We start from the raw sequence: 20821 nt of genomic DNA, 5'->3' as shown, positions 1-20821 counted from the left end.
CTGCAGTGAAATGTAATATGGCCACGATGTGATCAGATTAATGCAGTCTATGTCATATCTAGCAATGATGTAGCGTCTACTATATTATCTTCCTTCAGAAGCAAAGCTTAAAATATGAGACGATTTAATACGAACGTAAGTATTAAAGTGTTACTGAAAGATAATTTTCTGAATTTTGCCAGATTTGTACAAATATGAAGTAAATGAGTATTTTTTACCAAAGTTTTTATGATTCAATGTATGATTAGTCTACTATTTTCGAAAAAACTAACTAAAATTTGAATTTTCGCTGCTGGACCTATCAAACCATCTTTACAAGATTTGTGGAATAGCAGTGATTACGGGGTCCGCCTCCTATTCGGGAGGTCGGAGGTTAGATCCCGGGCACGCACCTCTAACTTTTCGGAGTTACATAAGCGTTTTTTAAGAAATGAAATGTCACTCGCTTTAACGGCGAAGGAAAACATGCGAGAGTTCTCCATAATGTGCTCAAAGGTGGGTGAAGTCTGCCCATCCGCATTGGGCCTGCGTGGTTGACTATGGCCAAACCCTTATCATACTGAGAGGAGACCTGTGCTCTGTAGTGAGCCGGCTAGGGGATGATCATGATAATGCTGAAATAGATTTTGATACTTGCTGTGTAATACAGGGGGGCTCGAATCTGTCTAAATAAAAAGTCTCGACTCACTGACTGACTCATCAACGCCCAGCCTAAACTCTTGGACATAGAAAGCTGAAATTTTGCACAAAGCTTCCCTTTATAATGAATAGAATAAAGCCGGATTTTTCGGAATCCTCACGAATAAAAACTAGGGAGGATTTATATAATATTCACCTAGCGATAGCATAATAATTTAACAATTTAAAGCATCGTATCCACTAGAATAAATATTAAAGAGGAATTAGGTACCTATTCCATTTAATAAGTCCGGTTTCTATTTTAAGATTGATGAGAACATTTTGGATACGGCTGTATAATTAAGCATATCAAAATAATCCTATCAAAATAATCCTCGACAGTAGTGGCGTGCACAGGGTTTCAACCTAGCGTAAGCATTAGTTAGCTAACTACCTATTTAATGACAGGTCATCATGAAAAATGAGCACATAGCCATTTCAACTAGGTAAGCAGTGCTTTTATGCCTCTATGATCTGCACGCCACTGCTATCAGATAGATATAGATATCATTTTGTTCCAAGAAAAACATGAATATTTTACCAACTGTTCAAACAGTAAACATAATAAGCTCCAGAACTATTATTAACTGAATACATTCTGTGATAATAGGTACATTATGACTTATATGATGAGTCATAGTTCATTGAATTCTACAAGTGTTATTACGTATAAATAAGCGTATGTCTCTCGCTGACAAACGAAGAAATAATCTAAATATATAAAAGGAAAAGGTGACTGACTGACTGACTGGCTGACTGATCTATCAACGCACAGCTCAAACTACTGGACGGATCGGGCTGAAAGGAGATCGCCCGTGAACGGGCCCTCTTTTGTGGCCGTCGTGTCAAAACTTAAATTTTTTTTTAAATGTGTTATTTTTTTACGATTATGTTTTATAACGACTTTTTTTCACTCTATTATTGAAAATATCCACAATTACAGTTAGAATCGTAAACATGCAATTATTTTGAAGAAGTATTAATTAAATATAACCTCAATATCAGCAATATAAAAAATAAGATTTCTTTATAACCAGGGTGAATAAATAGAAATCGTTTGCAGAATATAAAGAGTTAATTATTTGTCTACAAAATAAAATTAAAACCATGGTGACATAACAATTATATTAGGGGGGGGCCCAAAGCTCCTAAGAAAATGGGCAATCTCTTTTGGCATACAGATAGCTATTATGACGTAGGGATCCGCTAAGAAAGGATTTTTGAAAATTCAACTCCTAAAGGGCTGAAATAGAGGTTTCAAATTTATGTAGTCCACGCGGACGAAGTCGCGAGCATAAGCTAGTTGTACACAAACAATAGGTGTAGTCGGTACAAAATGAGAACTCACTCGCCATTTTAGCTCTATCTGTCAATTGTCGTGTCAAAAGTACTATTTTAGTCCTTATTCAAAAGTTAAACAGTGAATAGTTAAATGGTTTTTTTTTTAAATTCAGATACAAGTTAGCCCTGGACTGCAATCTCACCTGATGGTAAGTGATGATGCAGTCTAAGATGATAGCGGGCTAACCTGGAAGGGATATGGCAGTTTTTATTAAACCCGTACCCCTTTGGTTTCTACACGGCATCGTACCGGAACGCTAAATCGCTTGGCGGTACGGCTTTGCCGGTAGGGTGGTAACTAGCCACGGCCGAAGCCTCCCACCAGACAAATAATAAAGGTAGTAATAAAACATAAAGAGTTACGGCCGGTGTACATTTAATAGTTACTAGCGGATACCCGGCTTGTACTACTACGCTAAAAAAACATCTTCGCATTATTGCCTTTCTAATGAAACCAGTTTGGAGTATATCGGTTTAAAGGTTTCAAAGCCTATAATCGACATAGGTTTTATGATTTATTTATTCATTTGCTTTCATGGTTACATGAAGCCCCGTTAGGGCATTGCAAAGTTAGGTACATTAACAATACATACATGCTAAATATATAATTACATGCAAGCTACGTGTTACATTATTTTATAATAGATTTTATCAGGTAATTATATAGGGCATTCATTTTGAATCGAAATTATTTTTATTTATTGATCGCATTAATTAATTAAGTTTGTTATAATGTCAATTAGTTTCTTCTTTGTTAATAATTTAGTAATATTAGGTAGGTACAAGTATGTTAATATAAATAGTTTCGATTATCAGTAAGAATGTCATATTAAACTTAAATTAACAGGTTATAGTAAGTACAACATAGTCTGAAGCATGGATTTAGAAGTAACAATTCTTATAACTTACATAAGTATTAGTAGGTATTTAAAAATTCTTTGGTCTAAAGTCTAAACATACAGGTAGGTAGAAACATTGTTTGTGTTTTGTATATTACGATTAAGTATATTTTAGCACTGGACTGGAATCGGTAGTGTCATAAGCATAACTTATACATTAGGTAGAGCTCTTAAAGCTAATTCATTCGCTATTATGATTATTCAAATGAATCATCCCGCCCATGTATGAATCTAAGACGTTCTTGCTCAAGTGCACGATCACGTTCCAAGTCCCTTGCAATTGTAAAAGCTTCTATAGCAGTGAATAGTTGAATGGTAGTAATAAAACATAAGGAGTTACGGCCGGTTTACATTTAGTAGTTACTAGCGGATACCCGGCTTGTACTACTACGCTAAAAAACCTTTAAAAACCATCTTCTTTCTTCTTACTATATAATTTATACCTAACACCTTAAATAAAATAATTATAATGTTTCAACAAAAGAATTTGATTTAGGTAGAATAAATAAAAACGTTCCGTAGATCGCCGCTAATAAGCCTAGTCCAGTCAACCTAGGAGAGAAAATCTATATATAAAAATTAATCGTAGAATATTGTGTTGGTAATCGCAAATCTCGAGAACAGCTGAACCGATTTCGCTAATTCTTTTTTCATAATATTCATAATATTGAAGTACGAGGATGGTTCTTACGGAGAGAAAAATTAAAAATAAATCCTGAAAAAGGTTCGACTGTTAGGCGCCAAGGTTAGGCGGTACGAAGTTCGCCGGGGCGATAAAATAAATATCGTATTGTAATTATACTGGAATAATGTGAACAAGCTTTTATGTAATGCATCGGCCTGCATCGATTTACTAGCTAATGCGATTTTACTAGATACTTTATCTAGTTCTATTCCGGTAGAGTCGTGTGGATGGCGTACTGCAATTGTTAGTTTTTAGGGTTCCATACCCGAAGGGATATGGGAAGGCTAATGGGACCCTATCACTAAGACTCCGCTGTCCGTCCGTCCGTTCGTCCGTCCGTCCGTCTGTCTGACTGTCAGCGGACTGTATCTCGTGAACCATAATAGGTAGAGACCTGAAATTTTTATTTCATATCATTTTTATTGCCGCTATAACAACAAACAAGAACATTTCAAAATTACCGCGAAGTTAAAAGTGTATTTTCTGTACGATGGTACGGAACCCTTCCTGTGCGAGTCCGACTCGCACTTGGCCTTTTTTAACGGGATTTATTTCTACAAATTATCATTAATTAAAGTACGTTCGTTTTCGTGCTAATCTCAGACACCTAGGTACTGTACGGATTTTCATACCGTTTTCACCAATAGGAAAAGGAATTATATGAGAAGCTTATAAGCTATAGCATAGTTAGTATTTATGAACATTTTGGAAAATAAAGTTACCGGTATGATTATAATTATTGCAAGTTAAGTTGTAAAAAATCGTCACCCGTGCGAAGCTAGGGCGGGTCGCTAGTATTGATTAAAAGAAATCAAAGTATTTCAAGGTAATCTTAAATAAGTTATCACTGCCTTTATCGATGTATTAACCTATATTCGCTGATAAATTCATTATCTTTTTTTAAGTTCTTATCATTACTATTTCATATAATTATAGTAGGTAAGTAGTAGATATCTCAAACACACATTGTATCAGTATTTTGCAGTTGAATCATTATATTATATCATCGTATATTTCAAAAATAATACCATCTAGGTACCTATAGTCCGCGACAAGTCGAGATGGCAGTCGGGGTATGAGGCGGGGGTACGCCCCGCACACCCGCACACCCGCACGTCAACCGCGTTCACCCGCACCGGGTTAGCGCGGGGGCTGTGCGAGTGTGCGGGGCGATCCCTCCCCGATTGCCATCTCGACCTGTCGCATACTATACATGATAATATGCATTAACTAATTTATTCCGCTTCGTGTTATCATCTCTTTGCAGATGATTACTATATGCATCATGAATGTAATTTAATACGAACAAACAGCGTCTAATTAGTAATTACATAGGGAATTTAACGGTTATTGTATATTATCAAATAGCATGAACCACTGCATAGTATCGGAATTGTTATAACTTGTATAAAGTACCTACCTATTATTATCACAGAATATTTAATAGTACCTTCTAGGTTCAAAGTAACTCCGCTAAGACGTTTTTAAATAAATAGCAACTCTTGTTACAACGTGGTAAAGTGCAATAGGTACAGCTCACACAGCGTTTTGAAATTTATATTAACCTACAAAACGCGTCTCTCTCTATCGTGTAATAGAGAAAGGAGAGAGGAGAGAGAGAGAGAGATAAGAATCTCTCTCCTTTCTCGCTCGCTCACTCTTTTGTCCCTCTCAGTAGAAATAATACAACACGAATACACTCGAAGGGGCGCGCCGCCGGGTTACGTGAATAAGTGAGTCCGGCCTGGTATTATCAATGAGTATCGTATTAATCAATGAGCAATTAAACATAACAATTCGATGCTTTTATTTTTCATTAATTCACATCTGTGATAATAATCTTTCTTTCTTTCGTCCTTTCTCTCTTAGGTTTACTCGAGCCACGATCTCCCCTAATTGATGCATTCTAAGATGGAAAAGCAAACTTTTGTCTAACAATCCTTTAATCATCTAATCTATTTGTAGTTTATACTTTAGATATATCAATCAGCTCTAAGTAGGTAGGTATGTGTGTTCACGTAACATAGGTCCAACCACAAAGCACTACACGTCAACCTCCATCGAGGTTGATTGAGTACACTCCGTTCACTCACTCCGGACCTCCTAAAACTTCCTCCCTCAGTAATTTGAAGTGACGTCAGTCTACTGAGAGACAGGTAGACAGAAACTGGCAAACGATTTGAGCAAAAAACCGACCGAACCGAAGTGCGTGACGGGCCACGTGCAGTGTAGGGTTCCGTAGTCACAACTTAGCCATGATAATGGGGCCGATTCTCTAGTACACAATCTCTAAACTAAACTAAATTAACAGGTCTAAATCTAGTGTTTTCCTTTTCCGCAAGCAACATTATGAAAGGGATAGCAATAGATTTAGACGTGATATTTTAGTTTAGTTTAGAGATTGTGTACAAAGGAATTAGCCACAGTTTTCCTTTAAAATTGGTTTTAAAGGAAACCATTTGGCTGATAAAGGACGGATAAATAAACGGATCTAGAAATCGAAAAATGATGTTCCCACACCCACAGTATTTTTAAAAGGCCTATTCAACGATACCCCACACTATGGGGTAAACGAGAAAAAAAAATCATCCCCACTTTACACGTAGGGGAGCTACCCTAAAAAAAATATTTATCACAATTTTATTTCACCACTTTGTCGGCGTGATTAATATTTATACCCATGCCAAATAACAGATTTTTAGCACTAATGGTCTCTGAGATTAACCGAGGACGGACGGACATGGCGAAACTATAAGGGTTCCTTGTTTACTACGGAACCCTAAAAAGCGGCAAAAGGAGTGAAAGAGACGCATCGTAGGAAACACGAGGCAACTGATCAATGATCAACCAAACGCATGCTCCCGCGTGGTAGAAATCGCGTCGTATCGGTATGTCGTCGACATCCGATCTTCTCGTACGAAATGTTTTTGCTCAACGTCGTATACGAATTGCTAAGGTGTGGAATGCTCTTCCGGTGTCCCTGTTCCCTGGGAGTTAGCAGAAATTTCATCAACTGCAGACCTACTGCAGCTGATGAAATTTCTGCCAATAGTAAAAACGCGACAAATTGCTCCTCCTATGTTTCAAGCGGGTTAAAATTAAAACATCGCTATGTTCTAAATTATTATTTAAGGGAAGGTCAAACTTATTTAGCTATTCCCCGGTTTAGGTAGAAAGACAATTTAGGACGTGAATCATTTGCTTTTATTGCAACGCTTACTTCATTAATTTAAAATATGTACATAATATTTACGTTCTTGAGTAATTAGATTTTTTTTTTTTTTTTTTTGTGTGTCCGCTTTTTTGTCCTCCGACATGATGATCGGAGACCTTTTATAGCTGACATGGCTTGCTTTTTTTTTTTTTTTTTTTGCCTTGCTCTGTTGGACGAGAATGAACAGCTACGTTTTTTTTTTTTCAGCTTGTCATTCATTATTATAATAATATGTTACATGCTATTTTTTTTTCTTATGTATAATATTACATTATCATATATAATATAAATATACATATTTTCTTACTTTATTAATTCTTATACTACCTATTTACATGTACAGTTTCTTTTTTGCTAATTACATTTTATATTCTTCTTTTAATACTCTTTTAGATATTTATAATCTAATTTAGTATTAACTTATTCTAGTGTTATTTTTCAGTTTCACCTTTCCTGTTATTTGTTCACAAAATTCTAGGAATTTTTTGCTTACTTTCTTGTTAGATATAATGACAGGTATAGTTTCTTTATTTATCTTGCTATCTATGGTATATTCCAGTTCCAACCGCTTTTTGGCAAATTTAGGACATTCTGTTAAGATGTGTAAGACTGATTCCTCGGTTTCATCATCACAGTCACAGGTGGGGTTGTCTTTACATTTAAAACGGTATAAATATTGCCCGAATCCACCGTGACCTGTTAATGTCTGCACGAGGATTGGTGTAAGCTTGATTTTATTTAAGACCTTGTATGCTCCAATTACATCCGGAAAGAATATTTTTGTCAGAGTCGCGTTTTTACTTTCTGCGTATCTTTGGTCCCACAGTTGTACCGACCTCTTTCTGACCATCCGTTTTACGTGAGAAGTTGGGCAGGCATCGTAGTCCACAGTTGTGTTTTTCTGTGCTGCTTCTTTAGCCAGATGGTCGGCTCTTTCGTTACCTATTACACCAATATGCGACCTTACCCAGAACAATCTCACATCTTTGCGTTGGTCTTTGGCCTCTCGGAGTTTCTCCCTTACCATAAAGGCAAGGGGATGATATGTGTTGGGGCTTCGGATCGATTCTAAGGCGGATCTTGAGTCACTAAGGATATTCACCGTATGTTCTGTAGACTCTAATGCTACGTCTGTGGCGTGGTAAAGGGCATATAATTCGGCCTGAAAAACGGTGCAATAAAACTCGAGGTGAAATTTTTTAATCATTATTTCATCCCCGTCTTTCCAGCAAGACAGGGCTGCTCCTACTTTGCCATCAATCTTACTACCATCGGTGAATATCCTTAGGCCTGTCAAATCATTTTTCTCGATGGTTTCAGCGCTCATATCTTCCAATTTTCTAAAGTCCTGTATTATTTCGGTTGCTGGATGTGGTGCTTTAAGGTAGCAGATTCGTTTTTCTACAGTCCTATCATTTACTACCGTTTGAGGCTTTCCTCTCTTAGCTTCATATAAGGTTGCGATTTCTTGTACGCGCAAGTCAAGGGGTATAAGCTTTGCCAGTAACAACGCCGCGGTTAACGAAACGGTCCTATAAGCCTTGCATATTTTTAATGCAAAGCTTCTTTGAACTGAATTCAGCTGGTTCTTTACATATAATTTCTTTACTGCTGGTGCCCACACACTGGCCGCGTAAAGAATTATTGGTTCTATCACCGCAACGTATATCGTCCTGATTATCTCCGGACCCAGTCCCCAACTTATTTTCGCTGATCGAGCTAATGGTTTATAGATATTTAATGCTTTAGTACATATATATTTTATGTGATTTTTAAAAGTTAGTTTTTTATCAATGATTAATCCCAGAATTTTTATTTCATCTGCCATTTCTATAGTGGCATCACCCATGCGTATGCGTGGGGTATCATATTTTAATTTTCTTGTTATAACCATACCACTGGTCTTGTTAGGTGCAAATTTTAACTTATTTGATTTACCCCACTCATACACTCGGGTGAGTACCCATTCTGCCTGTTGTTCAATATTGGGAACTGAATTGCCGGAGAAGACCAGGACGACATCATCAGCAAAGGCCTGGCAATGCACACCACTTTTTTCTATCTCGTCCAACAGGGAATCAAGTAATAGGTTCCAAAAAGTTGGCCCTCCGACAGACCCTTGTACACATCCTTTTGATGTTTCCGTCCTGTATTCTCTGTCAGCATAGCGAACACATACTTTCCGATTCTGAAAGTAACTATTAGATATTTTCCGAAGGTTTTGTGGGCACTTTTTTTCAACTAGCCTATTCTTTATTGCGGGCCACCATGCGCTATCAAAGGCTCCCTCTATATCCAACGCTATTACTACGCTAATTAATTTATTATTCAAATTATTGCGTATGTATTGCATCAGATCATAGAGGGAGTCCTCTGTGCTGCGTTGTGGAACAAAGCCGTATTGTCTGGGATTAGAGTTCGGTAACAAGTGCCAACGAAGTCGTCTTATTATCATCTTCTCCAATATTTTACCGAGGATTGGTAGTAGTCCAATAGGCCTATAGGACTATAGGACTATAGAGTAATTAGATTTAGAAAATATTACATTTTAAGTTTAGTTATTTTGTTTGGTTACTTAGTTTTGCCAATTTTTTTCGATGGAAGGGAAAATAACCCTTTCATCAAAGTGATTCTTATTCATAACTAGTCGTTTTTGTGTCCAAATTTAGGTTTTTAATGATCTCGTGGGACTCGGACCTCTTTGATTTTTTGGGATAAATTTATGCAGGTCTATATTTATGCAAAAAATCACATCGATTAGTTTCTCCCTTGTAGTGTGATTAAAGGACAAACTGAACTGAACTTTCGCATTTATAATATGGTTAGTGATTAGGTATGACATTATCACCATGCGCTGAAATAAATAACAGTTAACTTGTCTCTTAGAACAGTATCATTTTATTTAACTTAAAATTGAGCAGTCGAGAAGGAAGGAATGACAAGTTAAGGGGACTCACTTCAGTGCTTTCTTCATACAAACGTAGGAGGGAAAATACTACAATATTCGATATTGTACGCACAAAACTAAGAATTATATCGATTTATCTCGTCTTTATCTAGGTTCATTGATATATAAAACATTGAAAAAAATATTGATTTAAAAGTTACGAACCTCAAAAGATTCCTTTTTTTACACTAAATTTATGACAACTTTGGGCGTGAATAAATAAGATTAGGGATATGAAAATTCTAAAAAAAATTATCATTAGACATAGTTTATTTATTCATTAGTTGAAATAACTTTACTTTGCAAACATAAATTCAGTAGTTTTTTCTCAAAAATACTTTTCCTAAACCCTTGATTTCGGTGAAAATCATCGTGCCTCTCACCTTTCTCATACAATGTCAAGTGAAAAGCAAATAGGTTCGGTCGAGCGTACTGCGTCACCTTAAGGGAGTTTTGTGACCCATACAAGCTTTTACTACATGTACCTATGGATCATAAAACTGAATGAGAGTAATTAGTATGCAAACCAGTGACGTTATTGACAGACAGTACCGACGCAATGATGATATCATGAGTGACAGCAAAGGCGGAAATGACTCGGATGCTTTAGTCATCATAATATTATTATGTCATCATAGTGGTTAGGTACGTAGAACGTAACGTTGAAGCCTATCCACAAAAAATGTTTATTTCTATGACCGTTATAGACTTTGAAACCATCCAACCGATGTGCCCCAAACCTATTTCATAAGAAAGGCAATAATGAGAAGATGTTTTTTAGAGATTATTATTTTTAGCGTAGTAGCACACGGCCGGGTATCCGCTAGATATTATATAAAACACATAAATGTTTCTATGTCCGTTATAGACTTTGAAACCATCCAACCGATCTGCCCCAAACCTATTAAGAAAGGCAATAATGAGAAGATGTTTTTTTTGAGATTTTTTTTTTTAGCGTAGTAGCACACAGCCGGGTATCCGCTAGATAATATATAAAACACATAAATGTTTCTATGTCCGTTATAAACTTTGAAACCATCCAACCGATCTGCCCCAAACAGGTTTCATTAGAAAGGCAATAATGCGAAGATGATTATATACCCCAAAATAACAACACATTTTTTTAGCGTAATAGTACAAATTAATAATAAAAGATTTACTACGTTTCCTTGTAATAAACGAAAGTATACGATAAATACATATAGTCGGTAAAGGATCTAGCTAATAGGCATGCTCTATCAAAAATAACTTATGACATCATATTGCATAGATAATAACAGAAACTGCGGTTGTGCATATTCGACGTATAACATAGACATGCGTCATACTTAGTCATTGATATTATGCCATGCAAGTAAAATATAAGTACAGAAAATTCCATTGCTATTGTTTCTATTTTTTATTTCTGTTCTATAGTTGTTTATTTACACGAACCTGTAAAAAACTATCCCGTATAGTCAAGTTCAAATCAAGTTTTACAAATGATTTTTAATGGTCAAATAAACCTACCACACTGAAAAAAAGAATCAACCAAACTAGTTTTGTTGCTTAAATTTTAAACAAACTTTAGTCGTTAATAAATAAACTTTGACTATTTAATTACATAACTAGTTTAGTGTGTGTTCTCAAAGGCAGTTGGGTTAATGTAGTAGGTTAATTAGTTACAAAACGTTTGGTTACTAGTAACTGAAAAAACGTAAACCAATTAGTTTTTCTATAGCAACAAAACCGATGTCTAATACATAACATAACTATTTGCTTATTATTTATTTAATATTTGATCATATTTTACAAAACGTGTACATTTAGTGAATTACCAAACTTTTGTAGACATTAAAAAGCTTAATAAATTTGATAATAACATGTTACTTTATTTATTATCTACAAAGGTTTTACATGTGATACCCTATTTATTTTACTGATAACAACCGTACTAAATGCTATATTAATATAGTCAAACTTTAATTACAAATAATCTAACAATTTCAAAAATAACAATCAAACTTTCTTTGAAATTTTAGCCTGTACGACTCCTGTTTCAATTTTATTCAGTGATCAGTGAGTGTGTTTATTTGGAGTCAGCAAAAGGAGTGCCTCGTAATTAGTGTTTACACTATTGTTTCTACGGTGCAGTACGGTTTCTACAACAGGTGCCTAATGGTTTTCGTAAAAAAGTTGTACCGTACAGCGCCTGGCCGAATATTTAAGAACATGAGCGACTTCGCGGAGGCGGCAGTGTCTGACGTAGGCACAAAGCTGGCTGAGCCTGACAATATCAATCTTCTATGATATTATCATAGAAGATTATTTAAAGTCGTGGGGCCTCGAGATGTACATTCCGAAATTTAAAGGTATGTACGCTGGTAGTAAGTATATTCAAAGTAGGTAATAGGTAGTTGTATGGTGGTTACATCATGCTTTTTTCTGCCCATACAAAAATTTAACTTAAAATAGTCCCGTCGTCGTGGGCTGCCCCTTTATCGACACCCTGATCCTGATTGTAGGAATATCTAGATCTAGACCTTCAAAGTAGGTGCATAAATCATAGTAGGGTATAATAAAGGACGGTTTATAAACTCTCTGTGTGCCAATTTCATCGAAATTTTAGTGTACCTAGGCGTGATAGTGGAATGTGGAACTAACAAATATCCATACTTTCGCATTTTTAATACAAGTGATATTATATTTGTCCCGCCTGTTTTAAATGGTTTGATATGTACAGTGTTGCGTGTTTTTTATGTAGGTACTTAGTGTGTATCAGCATTTAATCATTATTTCTGAATTATGTTTACAATTATTTCTAGAACATGGCATTGACTTTGAAACATTGTTAATGTTGGCCGAGGACAACAAAGGAACTGGTACCTATGATTGGACACAGCGAAACTGATAAAACAACTATCCACAGTTAAAAATATGCTTTTCCGTCAGACCAGCAAAGTGATGTAAGTACAATCTTTTTAGCATGTGCGAGTGTAGATTTAGCTCTCTGGTGTAGTCGTCCTTCTCTAAATAAAGTAATTCTTTGTTTAATTTTTTCAGTGTCCTGTCCTGTGGATGAAAATATAGAAAAAGCAACTACAACAAAACCATACTTCAGATGATTTGGAGCTCCAGAAACAGAACAGATACAGAATGTGTATGTATAAATAAGTTTTGCAGGTAGGTAGGTACTTTAGTAAGGTTGAATTTTTATTTGTTTAATGCCAATTTAATGAAAACATATTTAATGAATAATGCATAATATTATATAATTGCTGTCAAATTACAAGTGAAGATACCTTCCTACTTAAAAAAGCTTGTGTAATTTCATTTATGATGATTAAAAATATTTTTGTTAATGATAGAGTTATTTTTGAATGTATACAAATGACATCATAATATTATTAAATGTTTGTAGACTTGTTTTTATGACTATAACTCAAATAACTGATTAATAATTAAGGTAAAATGCTATTTCGAAGCTATGTTATAAATAATACTGAAGCGGGTCAAACCATCCTCCAGGATAAAAAATAGATATTTCATACAAGAAGCCACTGCTCATTGGAAAACGTGCCCTTTTTAATTCTGGAAAATCGTCTCATATTAAAAGCTATGTTTATGTTTCATCTGTAAGTTTTATAGGTTTGTATTTTTAATTTTGATATTGAGATTGTCAATTTTGATTAAGTATACTACCTATGTATGTGAAACGAAAAATAAATAAGTAGAAAGTAATGTATAATTTTATTTCAAATCAGTAACTTTAGCCAATATTAATTAACCAAACTGTTTAGTAGAGTAATGGTACGGTTCATGAAATCTAGCTTGTAATAGTATCTTTATTCTTATTTTTTTGTAACCGATGTAGTTTGTTGCTGAAATGTAAATGTACCGATGGGTTTGTTGGTTTTTGAACAAACAGACACAATATTGGTATAGGTTTACATTTTAGCTTGCAAATTATATCTACTGCAAAAAAATAAGTATGTAAATACTATAAGCTAGATTTCATTAACCATAATACCATTACTCAACTAGGTTTCTTATTTATAACTGAACAGTTCCCTACCATTACTCAACTAATTTAGTTACATATTACTAAACAGTTTGGTAACTACTAACACACCAAGATATCTTAATAACAATCACACTGTTCACATATCAGTAACAATAAAAAATAGTAATCCGTTGACAAAGTGTTTTGTAACCAAATGCACACCATTAGGCTACCAGTAGGTAAACAGTTTGTTAAATTGATACGAAACATTTAACATATTAACAACATATCGACTTGTTAATAACAAACGCACAGTAAAGGTACCAGTAGGGCGCAGGTTGCTTAAAAGATACAAAATCGAAAAGTACTTAACAAGAAGATGGAGTGTTATACGTTCATAAACTGGTCGCTTAAAAACAGTAAAACAGTTCAATTAACTTCAACAAAATAACTTTAGCAACTAGTACCTCAACTCAAATAGCAAAAGTCAGTTTTGTAGCTAGTAAAACATAGTTTGCAAGTCACTTTTTTTGTGTAAACAGTAACCAAAGTTTTTGTAACTGTATACAAAACATTTCTTTCAGTGCAATGCTGGTTAGGAATACCCTTTCTACCAAGAGAAACCAGTAAGAAACTTATAAGTTGCTTTATGATCGTTAAAAACACCACAAGTTAAAGTAGGTAAAAGTTAAACTTTTTCTATATATGTGTTTACTGTATTGATGACATCATTCGATACTGCAATAAAAGTGGGCAAGGCCTTGCATAAACTTAAGCTATGCGTCATCATCATCGATGTACGTAATTGAGACCTAGGTCATTGAGTTTTAGTATAACTATGTATATTGTAGGTAGCTATCTACTTGTATTGATGTATTATGCGTACAAAATGACTTCTCGTGCGCCATTTTAACTTTATGTGTCAATTGTCATGTCAAAAGTACTATTTTAGTCCTTATTTTGAAGTTAAAACGTACTTCATCATCATGATCATCCCATCGCCGGCTCACTACAGAGTATGGGTCTCCTCTTAAGAGTGAGAAGGGTTTTGGCCATAGTCTACCACGCTAGCCATGTGCGGATTGGTAGACTTCACACACTTTTGAGAACATTATGGAAAACTCTCAGGCATGCAGGTTTCCTCACGATGTTTCTTTCACCGTTAAAGCAAGTGATATTTAATTAATTAAAACGCACATAACTCCGAAAAGATAGAGGTGCGTGCCCGGAGTCGAACCCCCGACCTCCGATTAGAAGGCGGACGTCCTAACCACTAGGCTATCACAGCAATCGTACCCACTTACATGACAGTAATTGACCCATAGAGTTTAAATAACGCGCGAGAAGTCATTTTGTACGGACTATACAGCCTGCTTAACATTACCAAATAAAGAGGCATTATGTGCAAATTTACCGAAAGCCAATCTTATTCAATAGAGGTCCGCTTTATTTATTCTGCACAAGAAATCATTGAGAATCAAAAGTATTAATTCCACGCTGTCTGAAATTTCAATGTTTATAAATCGCCTCTTATTCTTTCGTTGTTTGTACGCGGACGGTCTTATAAATAATTAAAGTTAGTAAACCCACCCGCAAAATACATAATATAATGTAAATACACTAGAAATTTTGTCAAAGCACTTCATGATCCCCAAGTTGAAACAGTATTTTTTTATGTTAAACACTATACTGCAGTCGCATCTGTAGGGCGATTGTCTAAAACCTGCATCAATCATTATTACAATCTCAATTGTTCTGATTGGCTGAATTTGTGGGAGTCTTGTTGCAACAATGCATTGTAGCCAATAGTGAGCGAGCGTTAACCAATCAGAGATGATTGCGATCGTGACATTGTAGCTGTCATTCTCCCGCAATCGCGCAGCTGATTATCGTGCCTAGTTGGATATTTTTGCTTTGGAAAAGAAATGATGAAGAAAGAAATTATTGACTGGAAGAAGACGATAAGAAAACAATTTACACTATCGCTTATATTTTATATATAAATATGTACCTACTTTTCGTACTAGAAAAGAATATCGATCTAATCTAGAGGATACTGAATTCAGGAAAAAATGAGTTATTTCGTGTACTATGTTGCCTACTGAAGGCGCCGGCATTGTTGCGTCCTCGTTTTTCGTCCCGAATCAATTTCATGACGTCACCCTCCAACCTTCACCCCTCCCCTCTCACATACATCCATTTCCCTTTACATTCCCGCCGTCTTCCCGTCGTGACATTGCTCCTCGCTGAAAGGAAATGTCTTGACTTTGCAACACGGTAGCGAGAAAATGGCGTATTCACAGATGCTTCTCATGTCTATTTGAAAATAGACGTGAATTTATGAAGCTGTTTGGAATGACAGATGCTAGGACTTGCAGCTTAGCTGTGACGTTTCAATTTATCAGCGATTGGAATAATGTAAGAAAATTGGAACTCAATACGTCTAAGTCCATAGAGAGTACTAGCTTATGCTCGCGACTTCGTCCCCGTGGACTACACAAATTTCAAACCCCTATTTCACCCCCTTAGAAGTTGAATTTTCAAAAATTCTTTCTTACCGGATGCCTACGTCATAATAGCTATCTGCATGCCATATTTCAGCCCGATCCCTCTAGTAGTTTATTTCATTTTATTTATCCATTTACTCGCCAACTTTGTATATTCTATGCCACTGACGTTTATAGGTAATATCTAAAAGGCAGTCACTGAAAATCAGCGTTGGTGCGTCTGGTACCTATTATATTTGCTATAGAGGTTTGTGTCTGAGGGGCCCGACGTCTCAACACAAGCTGAGTGGCCTACCTGTTCGAGGTGTTGCACTGCTGTACAGGACGATATTGCCTACAACATGTACCACCTATATACCTCGAATAAACATTATTCTATTCTATTCTAGTTTGAGCTGTTTTGAGCTGTTCGTTGATAGATCAGTCAGTCAGTCAGTCAGTCACCTTTTCCTTTTATATATTTAGATTTGAAATTCTATGTCTGTCTCCTCTTCAGATATCTAAAAATATAATATTGAATTTATTACGCCAGCTTCGCCTAGGGTTACCAAGCTGGCAAGCAAGATTTTAGGGGGATATAGAAATAAGTAAGTAAATTTTGTCCAAAAGTCACCTAACATACGGACCAGAGTGAACTAGAGTGAGTGAACTCTCGGTTTGATCCTGAATCGACGATGTGTCAAATATGGTTGCGTGAAATCATAGAAAAGAAGGGCTACCTGCGTCAAAATGGCCTGGAACATTTGGCTCTTGCCATCGAAGCCTTGACGTTTTGTTCCAAGTTCCCTAACTGTCGTAAACTGTGACCAAGAACTCGTCTTTTTAACCGACTTCAAAAAAAGGAGGAGGTTCTCAATTCGTCGGAATCTTTTTTTTTTTTTTTTTTTTTTTTTTGTATGTTCCCCGATAACTCGAAAACGCCTAGACCGATTTTGAAAATTATTTTTTTATTTGAAAGGGTATACTTCAAAGTTGGTCCCATTTCAATTTGGTGAAGATCTGATGAACATCTTCGAAGATAGATACTGGAACTCCTCAACGGATAAGAGTAAATTTCTCGCGATCAGTGTAATAGCTTAGTAAACAGTAGACTTTTAACCAGTCATAGCATAATTCCATGGGGCCACTAAAAATTGTGAAATAAAAAATTTTTACAAAAAAAATAAAAACCGACTTCGTTACACAAACACTAAAAATTGAAAAATAATTTAATTTATTACCGAATATATTATGTATACAAGAGTTAATATAGTTCCATAATAATATTTTTTGGGGTCGGTGCCAATGAGGTGCCATTGTGGAGTCCCATAAAAATATGAAGTCTAGACGATTCGCGCAGCTAAAGCTAATTGGCACCGGCACCAAAAAGTATTATTATGGAACTATATTAACTCTTGTATACATAATATATTCGGTAATAAATTAAATTATTTTTCAATTTTTAGTGTTTGTGTAACGAAGTCGGTTTTTATTTTTTTTGTAATTTTTTTTTATGGAAGATCGCAAAATTCCTAACGCGATCTGTAACTTTAAAGCCAAGTCACAGGATATATAATAGTACTAACGTACAAGTATGCTACATTCCACAACTCCTTGGCAAACCTTGGTGTTGTATTTTAGAGAGTAAAATATTTACTAGTAGGTAAGTCAATGGTTTCAATACACTTTCGCATTGATAAAAAATAAAAATGTAACGGTGGTGCGGTTACGTCATCGCTCTCCTCAAGGATGCTATAGTACTTTGATGAATAAAGCTTATTTCACACTATTTTATATAAATTATATTATAGTCCGGTCAATATTGGCGCTCCCAACATTTTTACCAATTTTTAAAGTAAAATTATTAAATAAATATAATTTATATCCCGTAGTGTGAAATAAGCTTTATTTTATCTAAGCTATAACACCTGCTATTACTAACAACTTCTACACACATACAGCCTTCAGTTGTCGGTGATGTCGGTTACATAGCACGATTACAAGCATGTTTATTTTTCTTATCTTTTTAAGAATGTTGCATTTTTTATAATCACACACTTTATTACTATAAGTGTAAAATTGCAAAAGACGGCAATTCAATGTTTGTTAAAGATTGTAAAATAAAACTGAAGAAAGACATCGTAAGTATAGCCCGCGACAGGTTGAGATGACAATCGAGGTATGAGGCAAGAGACGCCCCGCACACCCGCACGTCACCCGCGCTCCCGTATTAGCGCGTTAGCGCGGAGGCTGTATGGGTGTGCGGGGCGTCCCCTCACCGATTGCTATCTGGACCTGTCGCGTACTATACATTGCCTTTCTTCAGGTTTATCTAAATATATAAAAGGAAAAGGTGACTGACTGACTGACTGACTGACTGAATGACTGACTGACTGACTGATCAATCAACGCACAGCTTAAACTACTGGACGGATCGGGCTGAAATTTGGCATGCAGATAGCTATTATGACGTAGGCATCCGCTAAGAAAGGATTTTTGAAAATTCAACCCCTAAGGGGGTGCAATAGGGGTTTGAAATTTGTGTAGTCCACGCGGACGAAGTCGCGAGCATAAGCTAGTCTAAATATATAATTGGAAAAGGTAACTGACTGACTGACTGACTGATCTATCAATGCACAGCTCAAACTACTGGACAGATCGGGCTGAAATTTAGCATGCAGATAGCTATTATGACGTAGGCATCCGCTAAGAAAGGATTTTTGAAAATTCAACCCCTAAAGGGGTGAAATAGGGGTTTGAAATTTGTGTAGTCCACGCGAACGAAGTCGCGAGCATAAGCTAGTTTTAAGGATATAATTTAAACGCAAATTGTAAATGTTAAAAAACGAATAAAATTAATGTGCCCAGAGCCGTCTAAGTTCACTCCAGAAAGTCTCTAGATATTATATCGCAAAGTAATAAGAAAAGTGGTTAAACTTTGTTACTGTTAGACTGTTCAAAATGATTTACTAGTTTTACGAATCAGCGAGTTACGTTTATCAATTTTATTATTTCTACTGTTTACACTCGTGTTCTTCGATTTTGATTTTCAGAGATAGCTCTATCGCCATTTATTTTATTTTGAATTGAACACTCAGGTTTATTGATGGCCTTAAGTGTTCATTTTTAGAGCTCCGTACCTCAGTAGGAAAAAGAAACCCTTAAAGGATCACTTCGTTGTCTGTCTGCCTGTCTGTCTGTCTGTCCGTCTGTCGTGTCTTTCAAGAAAAACTATAGGGTACTTACCGTTGACCTAGAATCATGAAATTTGGCAAGTAGCAATGTTTTATAGCACAAGTAAAGGAAAAAAATCTGAAAACGTGCATGTGGGGGATGTAGTCCACGCGGACGGAGTCGCGAGCATAAGCTAGTAATAATAAAGTGCTGATGCTGAAATCTCTTCTTAACAGAAAAGGCAGTACTAATATTCTGTCATGCCCATCCAACTTAGCGTAGAGTTTGTGCCTAAATTACGACAGTCATTCAACGGGCACGGGGTAAACTTCGAAACTTCTTAGAAGCCTTTCAAACTAGTCCGTCTACCGTCACAAGTTTTTTTATTAAGGCTTTAAGAAAATTCGTGTTCGCAAAAGATCTCTTGCCCTTTTTTTTATTAAGGAAAATAAATTAATGAATAACATGATGATGACTAATGAATATGATTAAAATAGAAGTTCTTTCAATTCAAATGAATCTTACTACTGGTTAGGGTTCAGAAGATCCAGCAAGAAATTAAACGAATTCTATTCAAAATAGGAATCTATTCTAGGAAACCAATGCGAATTACTTACCGTTTACGATTTATGGCGGAATTAATGAACCGGTTTTTCTATTTCGGCCGATAACTTTTAAAATATTGGGAAAACCCGTTCATTAAATCGGCCATAAATCGTAAACGGTAAGTTTTACAAAAAAGTTTACAGGAAACAAAAGATGCGAAATTTTATTCTCTACAATAATGGTCTGCATAACTTTTGGCATAAAGTGAATAGTTTTCGAGATATCGGCCAAAAAAATTCCTTCAAGATTGCGATCGAAGCTCCACCTAGATCTGTCAGCATTTTGTGATTTTATAGTCAGTAAATGACCCTTAACCTAAAAAAAAATTGGATCGGAAATTTAGTGCGAGGTTGACCAAAAAGACGGCTTTATTTACTAGCCTATACAACACAGTTGTTCATGACGGTCTGGAGCATTGACGTCTCCTCGCAAAATTCGACACATGACTTTTATGTGTCGAATTTTGCGAGAAGCTAGTCATTAATTAAAACATAAGGACGACCGAGCTATATCACGGTAACTGAACGTGCAATCTAAAATCGTTCGCACCAGAAACAAACCAGGTATAAACCGTTTATGATTGAACGTCCGCAGGTATTTCTTACGCGCTCATATTAATGCCGAGATTAAAATAAACCTTAAGAACCTATCACATCGCGTTGTCAGATTATTGACATGCGGTTTCTGTTACAATGATTTTAACCATAATATTGTCGTCTATGTTAATTAGCATCCTCATTTTCCTCAAGACTTAATCGTAAAGATCCTTTTTGCATATAGCTCGATATTAGGAGTATCATTACTTAAGA

At 35.7% G+C, this 20821-nt stretch overlaps 2 protein-coding genes and 1 long non-coding RNA gene across 3 annotated transcripts in view; all 3 read left to right on the top strand.

The window, feature by feature from the left end:
* LOC117993116 (protein lethal(2)essential for life-like) overlaps positions 1-20821 on the top strand; it is a 182566-nt gene that overhangs the window by 54329 nt on the left and 107416 nt on the right. The gene's annotated exons all lie outside the window — the stretch shown is intronic.
* The window catches only part of PMCA (plasma membrane calcium-transporting ATPase 3), a 257807-nt gene that overhangs the window by 166804 nt on the left and 70182 nt on the right, over positions 1-20821 (top strand). The window lies entirely within an intron of this gene.
* Positions 11409-14331, top strand: LOC138403971 (uncharacterized). Its single transcript, XR_011238086.1, has 3 exons — positions 11409-12115; positions 12569-12709; positions 12807-14331. It is a non-coding gene; the product is annotated as an uncharacterized lncRNA (long non-coding RNA).

The sequence above is a fragment of the Maniola hyperantus genome, chromosome 23 (genome assembly GCF_902806685.2).
Source record: "Maniola hyperantus chromosome 23, iAphHyp1.2, whole genome shotgun sequence".
NCBI lineage: Eukaryota > Metazoa > Arthropoda > Insecta > Lepidoptera > Nymphalidae > Maniola > Maniola hyperantus.
Note: the sequence above shows the minus strand (reverse complement) of the source record. Positions and strands in the feature narration are given on the sequence as shown.